The sequence below is a fragment of the Saccopteryx bilineata genome, chromosome 5 (assembly GCF_036850765.1).
Source record: "Saccopteryx bilineata isolate mSacBil1 chromosome 5, mSacBil1_pri_phased_curated, whole genome shotgun sequence".
In the NCBI taxonomy this organism is placed as follows: Eukaryota; Metazoa; Chordata; class Mammalia; order Chiroptera; family Emballonuridae; genus Saccopteryx; species Saccopteryx bilineata.
The window spans coordinates 145,599,655-145,618,248 of NC_089494.1; positions in this window are offsets into that span (position 1 = coordinate 145,599,655).

Below are 18,594 nucleotides of genomic sequence, written 5' to 3' on the forward strand. Positions count from 1 at the left end.
GACTACAGCAGAATGAGTGACCCCTTGCTCAAGCCAACAATGTTGGGCTCAAGCTGGTGAGCCCTGCTCAAACCAGATGAGTCTGTGCTCAAGCCAGTGACCTCAGAGTCTTGAACCTGGGTCCTCCATGTCCCAGTCTGATGCTCTATCCACTACGCCACCACCTGGTCAGGCCCCCAAATCTTGACTGTCATGTTTTTGTCCTTCTCGGCTGCATTAAGGTCCATAGCAAATGTCCTTCGGAGGTAGTATTCTTTGAAAGAGGCAATGATACCTTTGTCCATGGACAGTAAAAGGGAAGTGGTAATAGGTGGAAGGTAAATCACCTTGACATTAGGGTTAAAGTCATTCAAGTGGGCAGGGTGATCGGGGCATTGTCCAGGACTAGCAACACCTTGAAAGGTAGCCCTTGCTAATATAGTAGTCCTCCACTGCTGGCATAAACTGGCTGGAAAACCACTCCTCAAAAATCTGAAGCATCACCCATGCCTTCTTTATAGACCTCCAGATGACAGGCAGTTAACCCTTCCAAGTGACTTTTAGTGTCCTTGGCTTCTCTGCCCGGTACACCAAGAGGTTGAGTTTGAAGTCACCTGCAGCATTCCCCCCAAGAAGCAAAGTCAGTCTCTCCTTGCCAGCTATATGGCCTGGTGCTGTCTTCTCCTCCTTGGTGATATAGCTCTTGTTAGGCATATGCTTCTAAAAAAGACCTGTCTCATTAACATTAAACACTGTTCAGCACAGTAGCCCGCCCTTTAATTAATTCAAACAACCTATTAAGAAATTTGCTCGCTACTTTCTCATCCCCACTAGAAGCTTCATCCTGCACCTTAAGTTTATGCAAGTTGGCACAAGCTTTGAAACATATGAACCAACACTTACTGGCCACAAACTCTTCACTCTCTTTCCCCCTTTCACTTTTTATTGCTTCAAACAATCATTTAGCTTTGTCCTGAATCAACATTAGACTAACTGGTGTATGCTGTGGATGCTGGAATTCCAGCCACAGAACTAGCAATCTTTATGCTACTTCGCTGTTTAGTAATCACAGTTGATTTCATAGGGGCTGATATCTTTACATGCTCTAGGATATGGTCTTTATCCTTGATAAGGGTGGCTACAGTAGAACGGCTAAGGCCTAGCGCATGGCTGATGTTTGTCACTGATTCTCCTTTTTCTGATCTCTTTACAATGTCTAATTTCACTTCCATCGGGATGGCTTTCCTCTTCTTCAAAGCACTACCATCTGAAGACTAACTTTGATTTAGGAGCCATGATAAGGTCCAAAAAGTCACCAAAAAAAGCAACACAAACAAAACACTTGTGCTTTTAACAGTCCAAATGGCATAGGTAAATGTACTGGGGGATGCCAACTTTCTCACTTGTACACCACATTACTGCGTGTTCTTCCACTGCACATAACCAAACTAGTTTGCCCATGTAGTCCATAAGTATGATGCTAACAGCATAAGCCAAAACACTCATGTCTCAATTGTTTAAAGTTTTTGTGGGAGTGAAAGTCATAAATTTGAAACTTTATATGTTGAAATTGTTGTAACCCAAGGATCCCCTGTATTTCCATCATTTAATTGAATTGTGTACTAAATACCTTAAGTTGGTTGTAGAATTTTAACCTTTGTTTCACTCTTGGAGATTTTTTTAAATGAGGGTAATGACCTATTAAAGTGCTTTCAAAGTCAAAAAGATTGTGCAGCAGAGCTGCCTTTTAAATGAAGTAGTTCCTAGAGCTGTTTTATTGAGGTGTAGGGTAAGTTCCAAAGCAAGAGGACAAATGTTGAGCTCAACGAGTGACAGATTTGATAAGGCAGAGCTATGTGCTAAGAGTCAGAAGCCAAACTTACAAGGTCAGTTTCATCATTCTACTTTGTGAATGACCGTTGAAGGCAAGTCATGAACCTTATAAAACTAGAATAATAATAGCTGCTTAAAAGGATTTTATGAATTTGATAAAATGATACCTTGAAAGGTGCAAAATTGCACAAATCTCAAACTTTAGATTTTCTCCTGCTATACTACACAAAATATCACACTTGACTTAAAGTTGAAGTATTTTGTTAACTCACAAAAATACACGTTGAAGTACGTTTTTAGATTTAACTTCAAATACATTACATATTTTCTCTGGTTGCTTTATTTTGTTTCTTTTAATCCAAATAACTTCAAAAATAATAATAACAGAGCTGTCATTTATTGAGGCACTGTGTACATTTCATCTATTTGCCCACTAAAAACTCTATTAGGTTAACATTATCTGCATTTAAAAATGACATTAAAATATCTTGTTTAAGAAAACCAAGATGTAAATTTTCAGTTTTCACCTTCACACCTTCCACCTTGGCCTGGAGCAGCAGACCTATTTACTTATTATTTATTGGAGTCTTCCCTGGGATACATAAGTTATTTAAATTTAAAGTGTTTAAATCTAAACATTATTTTCTTTCCCATATTCGTTTCTCTGAATGCATCTCTAAGTTAGTTAATTATATTAATATCTACTTTATTTTTTTTAAATAAATTTTTATTAATGTTAATGGGATGACATTAATAAATCAGGGTACATATATTCAAAGATAACATGTCCAGGTTATCTTGTCATTAAATTATGTTGCATACCCCTCGTCCAGAGACAGATTGTCCTCCGTCACCCTCTATCTAGTTTTCTCTGTGCCCCTCCCCCTCCCCCTAACTCTCTCCCTCCCTCCCTCCCTCCTGCGTCCTCCCTCTCCCCACCCCTGGTAACCACCACACTCTTGTCCATGTCTCTTAGTCTCGTTTTTATGTTCCACCAATGTATGGAATCATGTAGTTCTTGTTTTTTCCTGATTTACTTATTTCACTCCGTATAATGTTATCAAGATCCCACCATTTTGCTGTAAATGATCTGATGTCATCACTTTTTATGGCTGAGTAGTATTCCATAGTGTATATGTGCCACATCTTCTTTATCCAGTCTTCTATTGAAGGGCTTTTTGGTTGTTTCCATGTCTTGGCCACTGTGAACAGTGCTACAATGAACATGGGGCTACATGTGTCTTTACGTATCAATGTTTCTGAGTTTTGGGGTATATACCCAGTAGAGGGATTGCTGGGTCATAAGGTAGTTCTATTTGCAGTTTTTTGAGGAACCACCATACTTTCCTCCATAATGGTTGTACTACTTTACAGTTCCACCAACAGTGGATGAGAGTTCCCTTTTCTCCGCAGCCTCTCCAACATTTGCTATTACCCGTCTTGTTGATAATAGCTAATCTAACAGGGGTGAGGTGGTATCTCATTGTAGTTTTGATTTGCATTTCTCTAATAACTAATGAAGCTGAGCATCTTTTCATATATCTGTTGGCCATTTGTATCTCTTCCTGGGAAAAGTGTCTGTTCATGTCCTCTTCCCATTTTTTTATTGGATTGTTTGTTTGTTTGTTGTTGAGTTTTATGAGTTCTTTGTAAATTTTGGATATTAGGCCCTTATCTGAGCTGTTGTTTGAAAATATCATTTCCCATTTAGTTGGCTGTCTGTTTATTTTGATATCAGTTTCTCTTGCTGAGCAAAAACTTTTTATTCTGATGTAGTCCCATTCATTTATCTTTGCCTTCACTTCTCTTGCCATTGGAGTCAGGTGCATAAAATGTTCTTTTTTTTTTTTTTAAACAGAGTTGTAATGGTTACAACCCTTGAAGATTTTTTTTAAATTTTTTATTTTATTTTATTTATTCATTTTTTTTTAGAGAGGAGAGAGAAAGGAAGAGAGAGGAGAGAGAGACAGAGAGAGAAGGTGGGGAGGAGCTGGAAGCATCAACTCCCATATGTGCCTTGACCAGGCAAGCCCAGGGTTTCAAACCGGCGACCTCAGCATTTCCAGGTCAACGCTTTATCCACTGCGCCACCACAGGTCAGGCCATAAAATGTTCTTTAAAACCCAGGTCCATGAGTTTAGTACCTATGTCTTCTTCTATGTACTTTATTGTTTCAGGTCTTATATTTAGGTCTTTGATCCATTTTGAATTAATTTTAGTACACGGGGACAGGCTGTAGTCGAGTTTCATTCTTTTGCATGTGGCTTTCCAGTTTTCCCAACACCATTTGTTGAAGAGGCTTTCTTTTCTCCATTGTGTGTTGTTGGCCCCTTTATCAAAGATTATTTGACCATATATATGTGGTTTTATTTCTGGGCTTTCTATTCTGTTCCATTGGTCTGAGTGTCTATTTTTCTGCCAATACCATGCTGTTTTGATTATCGTGGCCCTATAATATAGTTTAAAGTCAGGTATTGTAATGCCCCCAGCTTCATTCTTTTTCTTTAGGATTGGTTTGGCTATTCGGGGTTTTTTATAGTTCCATATAAATCTGATTTTTTTGTTCCATTTCTTTAAAAAATGTCATAGGAATTTTAATGGGAATTGCATTAAATTTATATATTGCTTTGGGTAATATGGCCATTTTAATTATATTTATTCTTCCTATCCAAGAACAAGGAATATTTTTCCATCTCATTGTGTCTTTTTCTATTTCTCTTAACAATGCCTTGTAGTTTTTGTTATATAGGTCCTTTACATTCTTTGTTATGTTTATTCCTAGGTATTTTATTTTTTTGGTTGCAGTCGTGAAGGGGATTATTTTTTTGAGTTCGTTTTCTAATATTTCATTGTTGGCATATAGAAAGGCTATGGACTTTTGTATGTTAATTTTGTATCCTGCGACCTTACTGTATTGGTTTATTGTTTCTAGTAATCTTTTTGTGGAGTCCTTCGGGTTTTCGATGTATAGGATCATATCATCAGCAAAAAGTGATACCTTTACTTCTTCTTTTCCAATATGGATGCCTTTTATTTCTTTGTCTTGTCTGATTGCTCTGGCCAGAACTTTTGGCACCATGTTAAATAAGAGTGGAGAGAGTGGACAACCCTGTCTTGTTCTTGATTTAAGGTGGAAAGTCCTCAGTTTTATGCCATTTAATATGATGTTGGCTGATGGTTTATCATATATGGCCTTTATCATGTTGAGTTATTTTCCTTCTATACCCATTTTGTTGAGAGTCTTAAACATAAAATTGTGTTGTATTTTATCGAAAGCCTTTTCTGCATTTATTGATAAGATCATGTGGTTTTTGTTCTTTGTTTTGTTGATATGGTGTATTATGTTAACCGTTTTACGTATGTTGAACCATCCTTGAGATTCTGGGATGAATCTCACTTGATCATGATGTATTATTTTTTTAATATGTTGTTGTATTCAATTTGCTAGTATTTTGTTTAGTATTTTAGCATCTGTATTCATTAGAGATATTGGTCTGTAGTTTTCTTTCTTTGTGCCATCCTTGCCAGGTTTTGGTATGAGGGTTATGTTGGCCTCATAAAATGTGTTTGGAAGTATTGCTTCTTCTTCAATTTTTTGGAAGACTCTCTGTAGAATAGGAACCAAGTCTTCTTTGAATGTTTGATAGAATTCACTAGTATAACCGTCTGGGCCTGGACTTTTATTTTTGGGGAGGTTTTTAATAGTTTTTTCTATTTCCTCCCTGCTGATTGGTCTGTTTAGGCTTTCTGTTTCTTCATGACTCAGTCTAGGAAGGTTGTATTGTTCTAGGAATTTATCCATTTCTTCTAGATTGTTGTATTTGGTGGCATATAGTTTTTCATAGTATTTTACAATAATTCTTTGTATATCTACGGTGTCCGTGGTGATCTCTCCTCTTTCATTTTGGATTTTATTTATTTGAGTCCTGTGCCTTTTTTCCTTGGTGAGTCTTGCCAAAGGTTTGTCAATTTTGTTGATCTTTTCAAAGAACCAGATCCTTGTTTTATTGATTTTTTCTATAGTTTTTCTGTTCTCTATTTCGTTTATTTTTGGTCTAATTTTTATTATCTCCTTTCTTTGGCTGGTTTTAGGTTGTCTTTGTTCTTCTTTTTCTAGTTCCTTAAGGTGTGAAGTTAAGTTGTTTACTTTGGCTCTCTCTTGTTTGTTCATATAGGCCTGAAGTGATATGAACTTTCCTCTTATTACTGCTCTGCTGCATCCCAGAGATTCTGATATGTCGTATTGTCATTTTCATTTGCTGTATATATCTTTTGATCTCTGTGCTTATTTCTTCTTTGACCCATTCATTTTTTAGAAGTATGTTTTTTAGTTTCCACAATTTTGTGGGTTTTCCCCCCTCTTTTTTACAGTTGAATTCTAGTTTCAAGGCTTTATGATCAGAGAATATGCTTGGTACAATTTCAATTTTTCTAAATTTACTGATATTGTCTTTGTGGCCCAACATATGGTCAATTCTTGAGAATGTTTCATGTACACTAGAGAAAAATGTATACTCTGTCGCTTTGGGATGAAGTGTCCTGTAGATGTCTATCATATCCAGTTGTTCTAGTATTTCATTTAAGGCCACTATATCTTTATTGATTCTCTGTTTGGATGACCGATCTAGAGTCGTCAGCGGTGTATTGAGGTCTCCAAGTAAGATTGTATTTTTGTCAGTTTTTGTTTTAAGGTCAAAAAGTAGCTGTCTTATATATTTTGGTGCTCCTTGGTTTGGTGCATATACATTAAGGATTGTTATGTCTTCTTGATTCAACTTCCCCTTAATCATTATGAAATGACCATTTTTGTCTCTGAGTACTTTTTCTGTCTTGTAGTCAGCATTATTAGATATGAGTATTGCTACACCTGCTTTTTTTTGGGTGTTGTTTGCTTGGAGTATTGTTTTCCAGCCTTTCACTTTGAATTTGTTTTTATCCTTGTTGCTTAGATGTGTTTCTTGTAGGCAGCATACAGTTGGATTTTCTTTTTTAATCCATTCTGCTACTCTGTGTCTTTTTATTGGTAAGTTTAATCCATTTACATTTAGTGTAATTATTGACACTTGTGTGTTCCCTATTGCCATTTTATAAATTGCTTTCTGTTAGTTTTGTATCTTGTTTGATTCTTCTCTTTTGTTTTTCTATCATTTGTTTTTGTTTGTTTGTATTCCATACTTCTTTCCTCTGTTGCTACCTTTCTTAAGTCAAGTGTTTTTGTGGTGGTTTTTTCAAGGGTGGTTACCATTAAGTAATGAAAAGGGTACCTACCATATTCATTGTAGTACCCTATCTTATAAGTATTTCTGCACTTCATCATCCTTTGCTACTGTTAATCTCCATCCTCTCCCCCCTTTTTTTCCTTTGTTGTCACAGTTTAAGTTTGGTTTTATTGTGTTCTTGGTGGAGCTGTTACTTGTGGTGTTGTTTTCTTTTGTTCTTTGAATCTGGTTGGAAAACCCCCTTTAGTATTTCCTGGAGTGGGGGCTTTCTGTTGATAAGTTCTCTCATCTTTTCTGTATTTGTGAATGTTTTTATATCTCCTTCATACTTGAAGGATAGCTTTGATGGGTATAGTATTCTTGGCTGAAAGTTCCTCTCTTTCAGGGCTTTAAATATTGGGGTCCACTCTCTTCTAGCTTGTAGAGTTTCTGCTGAGAAATCTGGTGGTAATCTAATAGGCCTTCCTTTATATGTTGTACTCTTCTTTTCCCTGGCTGCCTTGAGAATTTTTTCTTTGTCATTGGTTTGTGTCATCTTCATTATGATGTGCCTTGGAGTGGGTTTGTTTGGGTTAAGAAAACTCGGTGTTCTGTTTGCTTCTTGAATTTGAGCTTTAGTTCTTTTCACAGGCTTGGGAAGTTCTCCTCTATTATTTGTTTGAGTATATTCTCCATTCCATTTTCTTTCTCTTCTCCTTCTGATATACCTATTATTCTTATGTTATTCTTTCTGATGGAGTCAGACAATTCCTGTAGGGCTTTCTCATTTTTTATTATTTTTGAGTCTCTTTCTTCTTCTCTCTGTTGTGCCTCAAGTTGCTTTTCTTCTATTTCACTAATCCTATCCTCTATCTGGGCTGTTCTATTAGCTAAGCTTGTTACCTCATTTTTCAGCTCGTGAATTGAGTTTTTCATTTCTCTTTGATTTGTTTTTATAGTTTTAATTTCCTTGGTAATATATTCTTTGTGATCGTTGAGTTGTTTCCTGATCTCTCTAAATTGCCTTTCTGTGTTTTCTTGTATATCTCTGAGTATTTTTAAGATTTCTATTTTAAATTCTCTGTCATTTGGCTCCAAGGCTTCCAATATGTTAAATCTTTTCTCCATAGATTTTTCCACATCTATTTGTGTTACCTCTATCTTTTGTATCCATAATATTCGATTTCCTTTTTCTTATTGGCATCTGAGGGTGGTCTTGTTGATAGTATTAATTAGAATTAATAAAGAATAAAAAGGAAAAAAAAAAGGAAAACACCCCACACAAAAAAAACAGTAATAATTTATTATTTCCCCCTTTTTTCTTTCTTCTCTTCCCCTTCTCTCCCCTCCTTAGGGAAATATCGTGATGACCTGTGAATTATATTATGCTAAATGGAACAAAAACTGCCTATAATGGAGGGCCTGATTTGGGGTGAAGAGTTCAAGGGGCAGAAAAGGGAGTAGGGAAAGAAGAAAAAAATAAAAATAATAAGTAAAAATCTGTTGTATTAAGTGGAGTGAAGACTAACTACAATGGAGACCTTGGGTTGGGAGGAATGCTGGTGAGTTAAAAAGCAATGTAAAAAGTACCCCAAATGCCACAAAAACAAACAAACAAAGGAAAAACAAAAAACAAAAACAAAAACAAAAAAAAAACCAAACAAAAAAAAACCTTGAGTCCCAAATTAAATAATTTGTTCGTGATTGAGAATTGAATGGGAGGAAAAGTAAAAGGAGAAAAGAAGAAACGAATAGAAAGGAAAAAATAAGAAAAAGAGAGAAACGAAGGAAGAGAAAAAGGAAGAGAAAAAAAGACAAAAGGGGAGAGAGTGAGAGTTAAGGGTTTTGGAGTGTAAGCCTAAAGGAGAGTAAGGATGAATAAAAGAAATAAAATGTAACACTCATGGGTAGTGTAGTTCATGAAAAGGGAAGCATAAGATGGGCAAAGAATAAAAGGACCGAAGTGAGGAAATAGAAATAATAATAAAGGCAATAAGATAGAAGAAAGAAACAACAACAACGAAGAATTAGTGGAACAAGTTATAAAGTCTGTGGATTTTTCTTGATTTTGAGAGGTTAACTTCTTTCTTTTTGTTTTCTCTCCCTCTTCCTGGTCGGTGACTCTGTACCCCAGGCTCTGCCCCTGTGTCACGCTTAGGTGGGGATTTGCAGTTGATGGGATTCTATGGCAATGTCATATAATTGGCTTTAGTCTCACTGGTAGTCAAGGCTTGTTGGCGTTTGCAGGGTCCAACAATGAGAGAGTTTGCTTTCCTGGAGTCTCTCTCCTAGTCTCCCCTTCCTGAATTAGCAGCCTGGTGATCCTGTTATGAGGCTGCCACTGCTTCTGTCTTGGGAGTAAGAGGCTCAAAGAGCTGGGAAATCCCCACTCTATCCCCACTCAGCGTAAGGCTCTGGGTAAGGCTCTGGCAGTCAGAGCCTCCAGTGTAATCAGGTGGGGCTGGGAGTTAATTGTTGTCAAGGTGACTGTTCAGAGCCTAGCATTCAGTTGGACCACTCAACCCAGGCTTTCCACACTTTGTAACCTATTTTGGCTGGGAAGAAGAGGCACTAGTTGCTGCTTGCTATATAGATCTTAATATCTGCCAAGTCCCTCTTGTTAGCGTATATCCCTGAATATGGAGGCTTTGTCAATCAGAAGTTGCCCCCGCCCCTTTAGTGAGAGGCACTGAAAAATATCATGCCTCTTGTCTTGGATCGCTGAACTGAGAGAGATTCTATTAATTAGAGCCCTGTGGGTACGCAGATTTGTGGGTTAAGCTAATTTCAGTGATTGGATCCGCAGCTGTGCTCCAGAAAGTATTTCAGGCTGCCTGAGTGCCCCTCCCCCAATGCTTGATTGTTAGCTTGAATGGCTGGGTGAGGTGCCCCACCCACGGAGAGAATCTCCGGAATGGGGAAGACAGCCTTGGAGCCCCTCCCGGACTGCGGCAGGGGGCACGCACGCGGTCTCTCAGGGCACACCGGTGGCTGGGGACTCTCCGGACCGCGGCATGGGGCACGCAAGCGGTTTTTCAGGGCACGCCGGCGGCCACCAGCGCCCAGGCTGCCGCTCCTTGAGTGTGGGCGGGCAGTTGCACGAGTGGGTTGACTCACTACAGGCATACTCCCTCCTCGGCTTGAATGAACGTCCGTGCGGTAGTTAGCTTCCTTCACACCGTCAGTTCTGATCCGTCTCTCAGGTTCAAGTGATAACAGTCCTTTCGCTTTCAGTGTGTGTGGAACTCCGGAATGCTCCGAGGATAAATTTTTCTGTTTCTAGTTGATAAATTTGTTGAGATTTTGGGGAGATCTGTCGGACGCGCTGCTCACTGCGCCATTTCCGTGACGTCACTCAATATCTACTTTATTTCTTCAGCCAAACACCTAGTGTCCTTTTAAGTTTTTCCTTTTCCCCTAACCCACTGTAGCTTCATAGTCAAAACACTGCCCATTATACCATAAAGATGGGTATCAAAAACCTTTCTATCTACATAGCCATGTTTTTAGTCCAAGTCAAATAACTTTTGGTCCATATGATAGCATTTACATCAGTCTCACTGTCATCATTTATTCCTTATCCAGAAATGATCTATCATGTTAAAAACAAAGCTATTTTTCTGAAATAATAAAATAAATGTGTTATCATGCCACTCCTTGCTAAAATAACCACTATTGGTTTTCTGGTAAATAGAGGCTAGAACCCAAACTTCTTATTAAAATACAGTGTCTTTTGTTATATGCATGGAGTTATATTTCTTATTTTACTTCCTGTCTTATCTTACATTGCCTGCTTTACACTGATTAATTAAACTCTTCTAGAAATTATCCATCATTTCTCTACTTCTGTGCTTTTATTCTGGCTTTTACTTCACTAAACTTTCCCAACATTTCTTGTCTTGAAATCTCTCATTCATTCTTCACACTTAGCTTATAGAACCTCCTTTATTAAGTCTTTCTTAGTTCCCTGTCTATATGTATGTTTCTTCTAGTAGACTAACATTTCCTAGACACTAACTCTTAAAATTTATTTTGTTACTTCCTGACAACTACAATGTAGAGTATCATATATGGAAGTGTGTAACAAATTTTGCTAAATAAATTATTGAATTAATAGTCTGTTTCTGAATACATTGGAAATGAAAAGGATGATCAAAAGTGAAACTACTTTATTTTAATAAAGTCTGGTATACTCAATAATATTTAGTTATAGAAAACTCAGGACAATTTTGTTATTTTCTTCTCTTACATTTTGCCTTCTAAGCTACACATTGTAGTGTTACCATCTACAGCATCAATGGAAAGATAGACAGTTGCTTTTTAATATGAAAAATAAAAATAAATTATTAGAATGTAGGTAATCAAGAATATGTATCTCCCAACCCAACAATCAGAGAAAGCCAGACAACCTGCAAAATTATAATCTTTTGGAGTCAATTAGAGAGCTGAGACTGCAAGATAAAGCAAGTAGACTAAATTCCTTAGTTATGTCTCAAAGGACAGAGGACATAGCAACTGTTCCAACTTTACAATATGCAGGAGAAGAGATAGTCACCAAATAATCAGATAAGAAGAAATCAGGTGATAGACTTCCAAATGACAACATGAGTAGTTAGACTGCTTTGTTCTTCAGTGAAACTTGTGAAAACTATGTTAAAAAAACAAACAAACAAACAGAACATTTAAAACTCTGAAAATGGTCTCCAGGACAGATAAAAAGTGAAAAAAAAGTTGCTATGAAAATTTAGTAATAAAAGTTAGAGACTAGTATTTGAACCAAGACTGCCCTCTTCCTATTGTATCTTAGCTTAGTGAGGCAGAGACTGTATTCCACACTATTGCCTCCGTGAACACAGATGTCCCTCTCCTCTCAGGTCCTAGAGGGAGGGCTTTTTGCCAAAGAGGAGTGGGACATCAGCATGTCTCATTTCTGCCCCCAGCTACCCATTACTGAGGATGTCTTTGGTGAATCCAATTGAAGTGCTGGGGCTCCCTTCTTCTGTCCAGTCTTCATTTAGGAAATAGAAATTCTCCCTTGGCTGCAGCAACCTGATCACTCTTGCCCCAGTTGGTGAAATGGTGCTTCTATTCTAGGAAGGGCAAGCCAAGAAGACTCCAAGCTCCTGTCCCCACCCATCAAACACTAGGCTCCTGCACCAGAGTTCCACTCACAGAAGATTGCTACTGTCCTCCCACCTAACTCCAGAACTTCAGCTCAGAGCTTTTTCTGGGGAAGAAAAACAAGCACAAAACAAAAACATTACTATCAATTTTGTCCAAAAGAACTGACTTCATTTACAATACAGTGAAAAAATTCCAGCTTCAAAGCACTCTGAAGAATGATAGAGGTTGTGATGAAGGCAATTGGGAGGAGATTCAAGCTATAGGATAAACTGTAGGTCAGCTACTTTGAAGAAGAGAACTCGGGAATAACACAGCTAGGGGGAGTCCTCCTGATGTCAGAACAAAAATCAAACATTTGTCTGAGAAATTATCCTTTCAAAGAAATCACATATAATTAGATTAACTTGTGAAAAATTTATGCCCAAGAATGTTATCAAAAACAATAGGTTGTTGGTAGAGTTTAACAACTGGGGATAGTCAGGAAAAAGCTATGAAAAAAACTCCTACCAGCATCACTGTTATACCAGAGTTACTGGACATACCTATAGGAGGTACCATTCTGAGGAACAACATTAGAAGCTGACAATGAGGGGTGGGAAGGTGAGACTCGACCTCACTGAAGTAATCTAGTTGGTCACTACACAAATAAACCATCAAGTAATAATAGCAAGCCTCAGAGTGGGAACTAATACTCAGAGTTACTGCAATATATTATAATACACTGTCCTGTTTCCAACAACAATTCTGAGATAGACACAGAAACAGGAAAGTGTGAAATACAACTGGGAAGAAAATCAGCAATAAAAAATATTACCTACAAAGCAAAGCAATGGTTAAAGATATTAAAAAAGATGTTATAATTGAAAAAATTCTACATTCATGGATCAAAATACATAATGTTTTTTAAATGGCAATAGTCTTCAAACTGATATACAGAAACAACACAATGCCCATAAACATGCCAGCTGACTTCTGTATTGAAATTAATAAGCTGATTCTAAAAATTCATATGGAATTTCAAGGCACTCAAATAGCCAAACATTTTTGGAAAAAAAATAACAAAGTTAGAAAACTCACACTTTCTTATTTGAAAAGTTACTATAAAGCTTGAGTAACCTGGAAAGTATAGTACTGGCACAGGATAGACATACCAATCAATAGAATTTTTATTCAGAGTCTGGATATTAATCTGTACCTCTGTGGTCAACTGCTTTCCAATAAGGATGCCAACACTATTCAGTGGAAGAACAAACATCTTTTCAACAAAAATGTCTGCAACAATTAGATAGCCACATGCAAGAGAATGAATTTGGCCCCTTTTCTCACATCAAATACAAAAATTATGCAAAAAAAAAAAAAAAAAAAACCCAACCTAAATGTAAGAGCCAAACCTATGAAACTCTTAAAGGAAAACATGGAGGTAAAGCTTCACGACCTCAAATTTGGCAATGGATGCTTAAGTGTGGTAGGAAAAACAGGCATGACAAAACTAAAAATAACAATTTGAAATCATCAAAATTAAAAACCTTTGTGCTTCTAAGGAAACCATTTAGAAAATGAAAAGACCACCCCAGAATAGCAGAAAATATTTGTAAATACATAATTCATATATTGCTGAACATGAGGGTAGAGCAGGAATACTAAAGAAAAAAAAGACAACAACCTGTGGAACTACAGGCCCCACTCTTAGAACAAGGTAATAATAACCAAATGCTATAGTAGTTGAAATCTATTTCAAACAGGAGGTTATAAGAGCAGCAACAAAACCCAAAATAAGCTAAACTCCTGATTGGAATATATCCCTCCCCAAGTGTGTGTGCACACATGCACACACACACACACGCACACACACACATGCAACACACATACTGAAAGCATGAGTAAAGAAAAGATATGCTCAGTTCATAATAAATATTATTTACTTCAGTCTCTATCATATTCCACATATATTATCCAGCATTCAATAAAACATTATCAGATAAAAAAAGCAATAAAAATCAATCCATAATCAAGAGGTACATTAATCAAAAGACACAGTTTCAAATTTACCCAGTTGTTGAAATGATCTAATAGAGAATTTTAAATAGCTATAATTAATACAAATCTTGTGGAAAAAGTGGCAACATGTATGAGCCGATGCAGGATTTCAGCAGACAGGAAAAAAAACTATTTTTTAAATGTCGAATGAGAACACTAAAATAAAAGAATATCAGAAATGGTGAATTTCTCCAAGGGCTCATCAGCAGACCAAGTGCAGCTGAGGAAAACAGTAATTATATTTCCAGGTAAGTTAATGAAAATTATTCAAACAGTAACTCAAAGATAAAAAAGTGGGAAAAAAATCACCCCAAACAGAAAAGAGAGTATTCAAGACCTTTAAGACTGTATCAAATGGTCTAACATAATTTTAGTCTCAAAAGAAGAGAGAAAGAATGAGACAATAAGAATATGAAGATGTGATAGGTGATGTCAGAGAAATGGCACTGTGAGGAGTACTCCCGATACCTCACCCTGAAACTTCAACAAATTCAACAACTAGAGACAGAAAAACAATCTCAGGAGCATCTGAAATACACATACATCAAACAAAGGTATGATTGGGTGAAAAGGTGGCTGAATATATAATCCACTCTGAAGGAAATAAAACGGAGAATGGCATATTCTGCTTTCCTCATTGACCTGAGCAAGGGCTGCTTTCACTTAGAACTAAGAGAAAATGAGGGCTGGGGGTGAGGAAAAAGCTGGGCTAAGGCAGAGACATTCAAGCCGTGGAGTGTGCCCATGGCTCAGCCCATGAAGAGATACCACCAGCGGCAGACTCCGGCAGAGGTGGGCGAGCAGTTGCCTTGTTTACTCTCGGTATCTGGGTCAGGGAGCATGTGCAGTGTGCAAGTGGATCCACCTGGTGCTTTGGGTGTGGGTGCCTACGTTTCTGAATGGAGGGGCTGGGTTGGAGACTGTCAGTAGTGGCCCTCTGTGTGGGCTGTAACCAGCATTTCTGAATAATCTTGGCTTCCCAAACAACAGCATGCAGGGAGTACACAAAAGCCAGCTTACCTACACCCAGACCTGTCTGGGTGTGGCATCTCCACCAGCCATACAGGCTAACAAAGCACACTCCTGGGGAAGAGAACTGCGGAAGTGGTGGGGGGAAGGGCGTGCAGGCAGCTTGCAGACAGACTCTGGAGAGCAGACCTACAGAGTGCTGAGGCATACTAGACATGCTCAGAGGCTCATAAAAAGACACCTGAAAGGCAATTGGCTCCCAGCCCTGCCTGATTATGCTGGCGGCTCTGTCTGGCAAAGCCTTACCCAGAACTCTGAGTTGAGTGGGGATAGTGGGGGGATTTCACAGCTCTTAGAGCCTCTTGCTCTCCAGTCAGTGGCTGGGGAAAATTCACAGCTGGGTCCCAGGCTGCTGGTTCAGGAAGGAGAGATTTGGGGAGAGGCTCCAGAAAAACAAACTCTCCTATTGTTGGAACCTACAAAGGCTAACAAGCCCCACCTACCAATGGGACTGAGGCCTAGTTTATGTCATCACCATAGGGACACAACAGTAAATCTCTGCTTAAGAGTGCAAAAGGGGCAGAACCTGGGGTACAGTGCCACCTGCCAAAAAGAGAGAAAAGAAAGAAAAAGAAAGAAGATAACTTTTCAAAACCAGGAAAAATCCACAGTCTTTATAACTTTTTCCATTTTTTTCTTGTATTTGTTATCTTTTTTTTTTCTTCCACCTTGGTCATTTTATCCTCCTCCTTTTTATATTTTTCTTTTCATTTAAATGTTATTACTCATAAGTGTAACATTTTCCATGTTTTTTTTTTTCTATGAGTGTTACGTTCCAAAAAACTTAACTCAATTTTTTTCTCTCTCTTTTTTGTTTCTTCTTTTCTCTTTCACTTTTTCTCTCATTCAAATCTCACCCACCAACAAATTATTTTATTCTGCATTCAAATTTTTTCTTTGTGGTATTTTGTGTGCTTTGTACTTTGCTTTTTTATCTCTTTAGCATTTACCCCAACTCCAGCTCTCTATTCTATAGTTTTTGTGCCACGTGATACAATAGAATTTTCATTTTTCACTGTATTTTTTCTTTTTCCTTTCTTTATTTTCTTTTTTCTTACATTATTTCTCTCATTCAACCATCATTTACAAACAAATTGTTTTATTCTTGATCCAAATTATTTCTTTGTGGCATTTTGTGGGTTTTTGCCTCATTTTTTTGCCTCCTTGTCACTCCCCAACAACCCAGGCCCTCCGTTCTACATATTGTTGTTCCACTTAGCACACAGAATTTTCAGTTTTTTACTGCATTTTCTCAAAACACTTTTTATTAACATTTATTAGTGTTATTAACAATATCACTCTCAAATGCCATTAAAGAAAAAGAAATTGAATATCATGGATACAAAAGACAGTGATGTAGCTCAGATAGATAAGGAAAAATTTATATAAAAAATTTTCAATAGCTTAGAAACCTTGGAGTTAAATGAAAGGGAATTTAAAATTGAAGTCCTAAAAATACTCAGGGGTATACAAGAAAGCACAGAAAGGCAATTTATGGAGCTCAGAAACCAATTCAATGAACAGAAAAAAATATTTCACCAAGGAAATTGAAACTATGAAAACAAATCAAACAGAGTTGAAAAACTAAATTCATGAACTGAAAAATGAGGTTACAAGCTTAGCCAATAGAACAGGCCAGATAGAGGAGAGAATTAGTGACATAAAAGACAGGCAAATAGAGGTACTACAGAAAGAAGAGTAGAGAGAAAAATTAAAAAAAATAATATAGCCCTATGGGAATTGTCTGACTCCATCAGAAAGAGCAACATAAGAATAATGGGTAGGCCTGACCTGTGGTGGCACAGTGGATAAAGCGTCGACCTGGAAATGCTGAGGTCGCTGGTTCGAAACCCTGGGCTTGCCTGGTCAAAGCACATATGGGAGTTGATGCTTCCAGCTTCTCTCTCTCTGTCTCTTCTCTCTCTCTCTCTCTCTCTCTCTCTCCCTCTCCCTCTCCTCTCTAAAATAAAAATAAAATAAAAAATAATAAAAAGTTATGATTTAAAAAAAAAAGAATAATGGGTATATCCAAAGGAGAAGAGAGAGAGAAAATGGAATGGAGAACATATTCAAACAAATAATAGATGAGAACTTCCCAAGCCTGTGGAAAGATCTAAAGCCTCAAATTCAAGAAGCAAGAAGAAAACCAAGTGCCTGGCCTGTGGTGGCGCAGTGGATAAAGCGTCGACCTAGAAATGCTGAAGTCGCCGGTTCGAAACCCTGGGCTTGCCTGGTCAGGGCACATATGGGAGTTGATGCTTCCAGCTCCTTCCCCCTGTCTCTCTCTCCTCTCTCTCTCTCTCTCTCCTCTCTAAAATGAATAAATAAAAAAAATTAAAAAAAAAGATTTGTTTAAAAGAAGAACACCAAGTTATCTTAACCCTAACAAACCTACTCCAAGGCACATCATAATGAAATTGGCACAAACCAATGACAAAGAAAAAATTCTCAAGGCAGCCAGGGAAAAGAAGAATACAATATATAAAGGAAGGCCCATTAGATTATCAACAGATTTCTCAGCAGAAACTCTACAAGCTAGAAGAGAGTGGACCCCAATATTTAAAGTTCTGAAGGAGAGGAACTTCCAGCCAAGAATACTATATTCATCAAAGCTTCAAATACAAAGGAGAAATAAAAACATTCACAGAGACAGAAAAGATGATGAAATTTATCACCAGAAAATCCCAACTTCAGAAAATACTAAAGGGGGTTTTCTGACTAGACACAAAAAACAAAACAAACTACAAGTAAAAGCTCCATCAAGATCGCAATAGAAACAAGATTAATCTGTGACAAAGAAACAAAAAAAGGGAGAGGACAAAGATTAAGAGTAGCAAAGAACAATGGAGTGCAGAAGCATTCATGAGATAATGTACTACAATAAACAGGATATGTATGTTCATTGATATGGAACATGCTTTCCATTACTTAATGGTAATCACCCCTGAAAAAAACAACACAGAAGTACATGGCTTGAAACAAGAAGTAACAGAGAAAAGAAGTATGGATTACAACCAAACAAAAACAAATGATAAAAAAATAAAAGAGAAGAACCAAACAAGATACAAAACTATCAGAAAGCAATATATAAAATGGCAATAGAAAACCCTCAAATGTCAATTACTAAACATAAATGGATTGAACTCACCAATAAAAGTCACAGAGTAGCAGAATGGATTAAAAAAGAAAATCCAACTGTATGCTGCCTAGAAAAAACACATCTAAGCTACGAGGATAAAAAAATTCAAAATGAAAGGTTGGAAAACAATACTCCAAGCAATTAACATCCCCAAAAAAGCAGGTGTAGCAATACTCATATCTAAAAATGCTGACTACAAGACAGCAAAAGTAATCAGAGACAAAAACAGTCATTTATAATGATAAAGGGGACATT